This window comes from Candoia aspera, chromosome 7 (genome assembly GCF_035149785.1).
Source record: "Candoia aspera isolate rCanAsp1 chromosome 7, rCanAsp1.hap2, whole genome shotgun sequence".
Taxonomy (NCBI): domain Eukaryota; kingdom Metazoa; phylum Chordata; class Lepidosauria; order Squamata; family Boidae; genus Candoia; species Candoia aspera.
In genome coordinates, this window is record NC_086159.1 from 31,295,701 (window position 1) to 31,304,780 (window position 9,080).

At 37.2% G+C, this 9,080-nt stretch overlaps 1 long non-coding RNA gene across 1 annotated transcript; it reads left to right on the forward strand.

Moving 5' to 3' along the window:
* Positions 1–3,761: 3,761 nt before the first annotated feature.
* Positions 3,762–9,080, forward strand: LOC134500961 (uncharacterized). The gene is made up of 3 exons (XR_010068308.1): positions 3,762–3,874; positions 5,425–5,475; positions 9,017–9,080. It is a non-coding gene; the product is annotated as an uncharacterized LOC134500961 (long non-coding RNA).

The window sequence follows — 9,080 nt, forward strand, 5'->3', positions numbered from 1 at the left end:
CGGGCGCCCGCAGGAAATACCCTGCAGATCTTAAAGATTTCTTGGCTCCCGGAAGTGCGACCTCTACCTTTGGCTGATCATTAAAGAAAACTTCTGTAGAGAAATAGCTTGGACGTAAAATAGCAATCCTGTTCAGCTTTCCTCACGGTTACGTTTACCAAATCCAATGGGCCGTGTTTCCATGTTCACTCATAATCAGTTATTTATACACAACTACGTTGTTAATTACATTTACAGGTATATAATTTGACTGACATAGTATCAGCAGCAATAGAAATATTATGCCTTTTTTTATAGGTTAAAGGTGATGCACTTAGCAGTTCTTCCCTGCTGAAGTAGGCTGAATTTAAAAAGAAATTCCGTGGTGAATGGGGACTTGAACAGAGTTTCTGTAGCCTAAATTGGAGAGATTTTTTTTATCCTGCTTTTATTATTATTTATAAATAACTCAAGGCAGGGAACATATCTAATACTCTTTCCTCCTCCTCCTCACAACAACCCTGTAAGGTGAGTTGGGCTGAGAGAGAGTGACTGGCCCAAGGTCACCCAGCCAGCTTTCATGCCTAAGGTGGGACTAGAACTCACAGTCTCTTGGTTTCTAGCTCATTGCCTTAACCACTAGACCAAACTGGCTCTTAACTGCTCTACCACCTGAAACAAAACATTGCTAAGAAATAATTGTCTGTTCCATTCTCGAAGAAATCTTTGCACACCCAGCCTGTTATCTGGTACAGATCCTAGAGCTACTGTCCAGTGCTGAACAGCTAGATTTAAATCCATTCATCAAACTTCTCTGTGACAAACTGAGAAGTTATCTATGGCATACTCTGATAGCAATTATATTCGGTTTTTTAATCTCCCAGTTGTTTAGCAACTGGCAGAAATTAAATAGGTGCAACTTACTGAGAGTAGCTTATTAAGTGCAGTACCTGAAACAATTAAAAAGCATATGCTCCATAATGTGCCATCTCAAACGTCTGATTATATAAGTAGTATAATCTCTAGCTCTTTGACAACATAGTTCTGTGCATGGATTATTCAGTAAATGAGTCCTGGGGAATTAAGTGGTATTGCTACCCAAGAGTGTATTGGACCACCTGGAAGTTGAAGTTTAACATACCTGGAAATCATCAAAGTGATGAAGGCTGGCATGAGATTTTAATTACAGCACACTTTTCTTCCCTCTACAAACAGTGCTCATGGCTAAAACAATGAGAATATTTGATAAAATTACATTCAAGACATACAAGCATATCTGTCAAAATGAGAGTCATTAGAACTGCAGAACAAGGCATTTAGAGGTACGTGTTGAACAAGTAGAGCACAATGGATTGCTGAGTGAATATGCTTTAGGGTATGCCATACTATGTCACCCTTTGGTATTTATTTGTTTAATTAATGCATATATTGAAAAATAAAACAATATTAAAATATAGTTTATCTCTTCAATGAAATCCTATATATTGGGTTAAAATGAAGCTTATAGTTGTAGCCCTATTGTGTCTTTGTACCCAAAGTACAAATATGCTCTGATAAAAAAAATTTCTGCTATGGTCCCTATGATGTTACCTTCATCGTGTCCTCAGCCCATTAGGGAGACATGCTTAAGTCATTAAAGTAGTATTTCCCCACTTATTCCAAGCCAGGCCAGAGGCATCCTTTAGGCTTTATTACCTTTTATCTTGGAAGTCCCGTGTGACTGCTGTGACTTGAAACAGAGGCAGTAGAAGGATTAGCAATGTGACAGCAAGTTTCATAATGCATGCTGGCATCCTTTTTTTTTTTTTAACTGGCTCATGGACTGGTGGATAGTAGTATAATTTCATACAGGGGGAAGACCCTTAACATCTAAGAAACTAACACAAAACCAAATCAAACATCAGGCTCAGGAACTGACGGAGAAATAGCTACTATAATAAAGAGTTGGTGCTGAAAGCGAGTCCTCCGTGTCCGCCACCCCTCCAGGCGCCGTCATCGGGGTCACCATAGTAACATGCTGGCTTTGCAACGCGCTTGCGTTAAACTATCCCGCCAAATTTGTCCGTCTTCTCTGCAGGTGTCGTGTGTGGGAGAGCAGGTGAGGTGGTGGGATGGCGGGCTTCGTCTCAGAGCAGTTGGTTTGCGAGCGGTTCCACCCGCGGCACGACTCTCACTGGCTGCTGGAGTTCATGCCTTCGCCGCTCTGTTTGGCCTGCGCCATCGAGACACTGAAGGAGGACGGGGTTTCGGTATGTGTGCCAGCGTGCTTGCTTTGAGCCGTGGCTCTCCATTCCCCATTTTTCTCTAAGTGTTCTCACTTTTAGTTGCCCTGCGTTGCTTCTCTCCACAATTCCTGTTCTAAGATGGCAGAATCAGCTTCAGACTTTTGCTCTTAGCTGTTTTCTTCAGATGGATTCAAAAAGGGGAGTTTAGGATATAGTCATTTTAGAAATTAAAATGAATAGGTGCATAAAATAATAACTGAGCTAATTTCCTTATTATTAAGCATTATATGTAGATATTGTTGCCTTAAAAACTCAGGCACGCTGCATGGTGTGGAACTGAAGACCTGTTTCCTGAATTTGGGAGAAAAAACAATTTTACCTTTGCAAAGGTGGCTTTTTGCCTACCCCAAAACACAAATTACACAATAATTCAGGCAAAAGTAAAAGCATTTATTAAGTGGGGGGTCCAGTCCCTTTATAGGGTACAGAAACAAATGATACAGACATTCAGTATATGTGATACGTCATAAAGCAAGTAATCAAACAAATAAAAGACATGCATTACATGTGAGAATTGAACAATAGAAAATATTGATTCTAGATAACATTCCACAAGTGGCAAATTTACAGGTTACATCACTCTCTTTCCTAGCTGGGTTTGTATCTTTAAAACTTGCAAGTGTATAAAAGGACTTTTAGAATACACTCCCTATTGTTTAGTTGCTGAAAAGGCAAGTTCTCACATACCAAAAGAAATGGCCTTGGCCCAGAAGAAAAACATGTTTTCCTGAAGTTAGAAAAGAGTCCTAGGCTGCCATGTTAGACATGCTAATATAATCTTTTAAAAAAGCTAATAAGGAAGCCTAAAAATTCCAGGTAACAATATGCTCCTTGGTAATGAAGAGGAGAGGATAAAATATCAGGAAATAAATATACACCCACAGATGAAGTGAGGAAAAGAACTGTGTTTTACTTATTGTATTGGTTTGCCAAGTTTACTACTGTAATTCTTGATTTGGTCTCAAGTATTTCTTTTGAGTTTAATGTAACATTAGTATTTAAGGAAACAAGTGCCTGATAAGCTTTTAGGTTAAGATTATTTGTTTTAAAATGTAACTTTATTGTTGCTCTTTATAACATTCATAGAGGCTTTCCACACTGAAAACTAATTATGGTGCAAACTTGCCCTGACAATAACGTTTTTCTGCCATGTCTCCATGACATTGCCTTCATCTTAGCCCCAGGCCTTGAGGAGAGACTTAAGTCATCCTTTATCAAATGGCCACCTAAGGTGTATAAAATCTCTTTAGTTGAGGTTACTAGAGTTATGTGATTGATTGTTATGTCCAAGGATGTGTTGGATATAAAATGGAGAGATAAGGCAGAGGATAGGGGAAAAAATTATAAAGTTTTAACAGCTTTGATCCTTTCCAAAGGAAATCAGCAGTTTTGGGCTTAAAAAATACAAATATAGGTTTACATGAGAATTAAGTTGTTCCTTATTTCTTCTTAACAACTTCTGTAATTTTTCTTTGGTAACATTTAGCTAGTACGCAAGAAGCACATGGTCTCTTGCCTCCAAGATGTTCTGACTCAGCATGCAACACAAGTCATCCCACTGTTTGTTCAAAATGAAAGAGTATGTGCCTATTTTATAGCAACTTTGTTTGGTAAGAGAACATCACACACATTTGGTTCTTCTGCATGAATATTTCATTTTTTTTCTGCATAATTTATTTTGTGAATCAGAATGACTAAGATGAGTTGTTTGGCTGAAATAGACATATTAAATAGTTGATTTCATATTACATGACTAGTTTACTTTTTCTTCCAAATAAATACCACAGGGAAAAGGAAATATGAATGAAGGCTGTGGCCTTTGAGGAGATTGGGTTAATAATGTAGGTTTAATTTATAGTACTATTATAAACATTCCTAATTCATGTTAAATGCTTTGAATCCTTGGAATGAACTATATATATCCTGCTGCATTGTATGTGTTTATTTTTTTAGTAATCCACAATCAATATATTTACTTTGCTTCTTTTGTGGTGTTATTGAATCTTTTGAACACAAAGTGCAATATTTTATAGCTAAAAAAAGGAGTACTTCTCCTACATATTGTAATTAGTAGGTTACAGTTCTATAAAAAACAATGCAAGATGCTTCCTGAATCTGGTGTTAAACCATACGTGGCATCCTGTTTTTTAGCATGTTGTAAAGATGGTTAATTGGATGTGAGGAACCTCTTGCCTTCTACTATTAAAGAACATCCAAGCTAACAGACCTCTAATTTCCTTTATTCCTCTTTCATCCCTTTCTAAGAATTATTAATTGGGTATTCAGACAAGACTTTGTTCTTTAGCAGGTTATTGAAAAATATATAAATGTGAAAAAGAAAGTTAATTGTAAATTTGCTGATTCAGAGAATGTATAATATAAAGTGAATAGGCTTGAATTATGGAATGTGAAAGTTGCTTGCTGAATGTGATAAGAGTGGTATAAGATGGAACTAATTGTGCATGAAAATACATGGAATTCTTGATGAATGGTTCAACACTGAGCAATGAATAAGAAAAGGATGGTTCTTCAATGCATTTATGGATAATATACAGTATATATGGAATACTTGTGGTGATGTTAGAGATTTTCTGGTTGGGGACCTGAATGTTTATATACTGTTGTATGGAGAAGATTTCATTTTAGTAGCTGAGAATCTGAATTATTTGCAGTGAATGTTAGGTAAATTATATGATGAAATGAGGAGTATGGATCTGAAAATTAATGTACCAAAGAACAGGAAGACCATAATGAATGATTGCAAGTTACTGTGTTGGATGTAGTTGACAAGATCCTAAAAAAGAGAGATGATGAAAATTTTGAAAAAGAAAAGATGATGTGTGTATTGGTGTATGGATATGACAGAAGCTGGGATGATTTTCAAGGATTAAAAGGTATGGAGAGATGTAGTAAATTACGTTGGTATAAATTAGATTTAGCTATATTTCCCTTTTTTATTGTATATATATTGGTTTACTATTTCTTACTCCTTTTCTGTATTCTGCATAAAGCTGCTTACCCCAAAACAGAATAGCATCATGGTTATGTAGGTTTCCTCTTTAGTAAATACAGTGAAGATTGCACCCCAAGTATTTGTTTTAAGAACATGATCATTATTTTTCCAAAACATGATTCTTACCTATCTGTATCGCTATTATAGGGATTTTACAAGTTATAGAAGACAGCAGTATCCTGGATTTACTCATTGAAGGTAAATATAAAATGGGGAGCTTGAATTACCTTATGTGTCTGTGTGATGGTAGAAACAGCAGTCAATGAACAGTTGTATGAGGAGGTGCTATGCAAATGCCAGTAAATAAATAAATTTCTTTTGTGGTTGAGATTTGGATTATATTTCTTTTATCAACACAATATTCAGCTTGAATTATCTAAAGACAGTGCCAGTGGGCTGTTCTTTCAAGTAGGGATTTTAAATATTTAAGCCTAAAAGGGGCGTGCAGTTGACAGTCAAACAAAACATAAGCAATTTCTTCAATGACTGGGTCACCGCGTATCCACGTCCTCTCATGATATGGCAAGTGATGGAAGCGCCCATATTTGGCCATGGAATCCCACAACTCAAATTTGCTCTAGAATAGGCCCTTCTTAGGAATTGTGTCAAACTCATTGACAGGTATTTTTTGGCTTGGAAAGTGGTTTTGTTCTTAGCTACCCAATTTAAAGATCTCTTTTTTGCCAATAATTCCGTGTCTATTTGGGCACTGATATCTAAGACTCTCTGTTTAAACATTTCTTTTGCCTAAAAGGCAGTTGAGAGAGTAATCATTGGGTGGAAAACCCACGCTGTAAAATAACTTTGGTAAGTCAGCTTACCCAGGAGATGGGTTGAGCCATACTTATCTGTTCAGCTAAACATATTTTGGGTAGCTTATCAGGGTCCATTGAATAGATCCTCTGCCAATGGGTAAAAACTTTGATTATTGAGTGACTGTGTATGGAGTGGATACCTGTTTCTGCTCTGACCACCGGGGCTGATGTGTTCTTGTCAGTTCCCAGTATACTTCTTAAAAAATGGGTCTGGACTTGTTCAAGTGAGGTAGCTTTTGTAGTGCCCCACAGTTCTGCTCCACAGGTCAGCATTGGGACTACTTTTACCCTAAATACTTTCAATATGGGGTCAAAGTACCTGGGTAATTGTAATTAAACAATTTATATAATTTTTGCTACTTACCTCAGCCCTCACCGAGCTTCTTTTAAAATGATTTGTTCACGATCCTGTGTTGGTAAAGGCCACTCCTAAATAGGTGAAGGAATTTACTTGTTCAATAGGTTCCCCATCCAACTGCCCATTTCACACAGTTTTTTGCTAAATACCATCACTTTAGATTTGGTTTTACTGATGTTTAGAGAATTGAGAATGCAGTAGGCGTTTAGCTTTCACAACAATCTTCTCAGGCCTATTGAGAATGCATCATTAGAACCATATCATCAGCATATAAAAGGTTATTAATAAATTTATCAAGGATCTTTGCCATATGAGTGTCTGAAGCATACAGGAATCCTGGAGTATTGTTGACATAGAGGTTAAAAAGCATTGGGGCTAGAATACAACCCTGTTTAACACCATAATGGGTAGGCATACTCTGATTTAGAGAACCATTTATACTGGTATGTACTTTCAAGTGGATGTTTGAGTAGAGGGCCTTAACCAGGAGTAAGAATTTGGGTTCCATGTTTAAAGTGGCCAATCTCTTCCACAGAATTATGGAATCAAAAGCCGCACTGAGATCTATGAAGGCGGTAAACAATTTCTTGCCTTTAATTACTTGTTTTGTTATGAGATGGTGTAAAATAAAACAATTGTCTATTGTGGAGCACTCTAGTCTAAATCCAGCTTGTTCCTCTACTAAGAAATTTTTCGTTTATTACCCAGTCTTCTATTTTACTCAAAAGGTGTTTTGCATACATCTTAGCCATAATTCCAATAAGGATTATAGATCTATAATTTTGGGGGTCTCCCATGTCTCCTTTTTTATATATGGAGACTATAATGGAGATTTCACATCTGACTGGGATGCAACCTGTGTTATTTATATGAGAGAATAGCCCTGCTAACAATGGGGCCCACCAATCAATACATGTTCTGAAGAATTCTGGTGGAAAAAATCTTCTCCAGGTGCCTTTTGGGTTTCAGAGATTGAATAATAGGTTTGATTTCTGGTACTGACACTGGAGGCTAGGGAGGAAGATTTTCAAAGGCTAATGAGACAATGATTTGCTTATGTGGGAGGCCCTGGTTAGGATTAGCAGATAAATTTGCATAAAAATCCTCCCAAACTCAAGCTGGAATTGGGATATCCAGTTGGAATTTATGTTCCTTCAATAAACCAGATACAGTATTCCAGGAAAAAAATTGGGTTTGTCCGTTTCGCTGAAATTTCCAGTTCTGACCAGATTTTAGCCATGAAGCAAACTTTTTTAGAGGCTATCAGTTTCTTTTACTCACACCTAATTTTTAACCGTTTCGTGTTTTTTTTTATGGTAGGGTGTCCCTGGGCCTGTTGCATCACTGCCCTCAGTAACTTTCTTGTACGTAGAGACTTAGAATCAAACCGATTAGAACTTAGAACTTTGCTCTCAGTTTCTGGTGGGGAGTTTATCTGTTAAGAATTTTCTTAACAAAAGACACAGATCAGCGTATTGAGTCAGGATTTTATCAGGGCCTTGGGTGGGGGAGGAAATTGCATTTCTGCAAGTCTGGGCCTGTTCCGAGTTCAGAAAGGTGGATATTGCCTTAGTATCTACAGTACCTTAGCCCAATTGAGCCTTCTATTTTGCCTCACTGAGATTAGCTAGTAGCCTCTAATTCTGAGGCATGAATAATCTAGAATCAGATCTGCCTTGGAAATGGACTGATTGGCTGGTGATTGCGGTCCTCCCTCACATGGGCTTGGATGTCTGAAAACGGTCCAATCTTGTTTCATGTAACACACACATATATAGTCTAAAACACTGCTAGTGTTTCCTGAATGGCATGTAAAATGATATATAAAACCAGGTTCTTTACCTCCTTAAATGTGAGGTTACATTTATATATCACAAAGATGAGTTGTGAGCCTGCCATATTTCTTTTGAGGTCTCTAGAAAACTGAATAGAACAGGACCAAATCTGGTATGCAAGGAGAAATCAGCAAAACAAAAAATGAATTAAAAATGGGCAAGATAATGCTGAGGGCTATGGAGAAAAACATGTCAGAAAAAAATCCTACAGTGAATCCCTGTGGGAGAGGCAGTTGGGCAGCAGCTAGTAAGTTTGCTTATTGTTTCATTCTAAGCCTCTTTCCTTCTCATCTCTGGTCATGTAACCCAGACTGGAATGTATGCAGCTGCTCTGTGCTTCCTAGGGCACAAATACGTGCAGATGTGAGGGCAGAACAGAAACAAAAAAATAGACTATAGAGATGCATTACATAGAAGAAAATATGTCTCCCTTGGTCACTGCTGGTAAAGTGATTAAGAATTCCAGAAGCCATGCTCTATATACAATCCCTAACATGTTATGTATATGAGATATCATTATTAAGCATATTTCTTTTAATGTACATATGATTATTTTAAGTTAAAAAGGAAAACATTCTCTGCAGAGAGTTTATAAGTTCTGGAAAGACTACAGTAAAGAAAATTAAATGTTCTGTGTAAGGATGTTAGCAATACTCATAGCAAAATTTATTGTAGTATGTGTGACAAATACTGTGAATAAATCTGAGTAATTTTTTTCCTGCTGTGAACAGTATTAGTACAGCTGGTAGTAGAGCTGAAATTGGAGAGGTATCTGCACTACCTACTGGATGAATG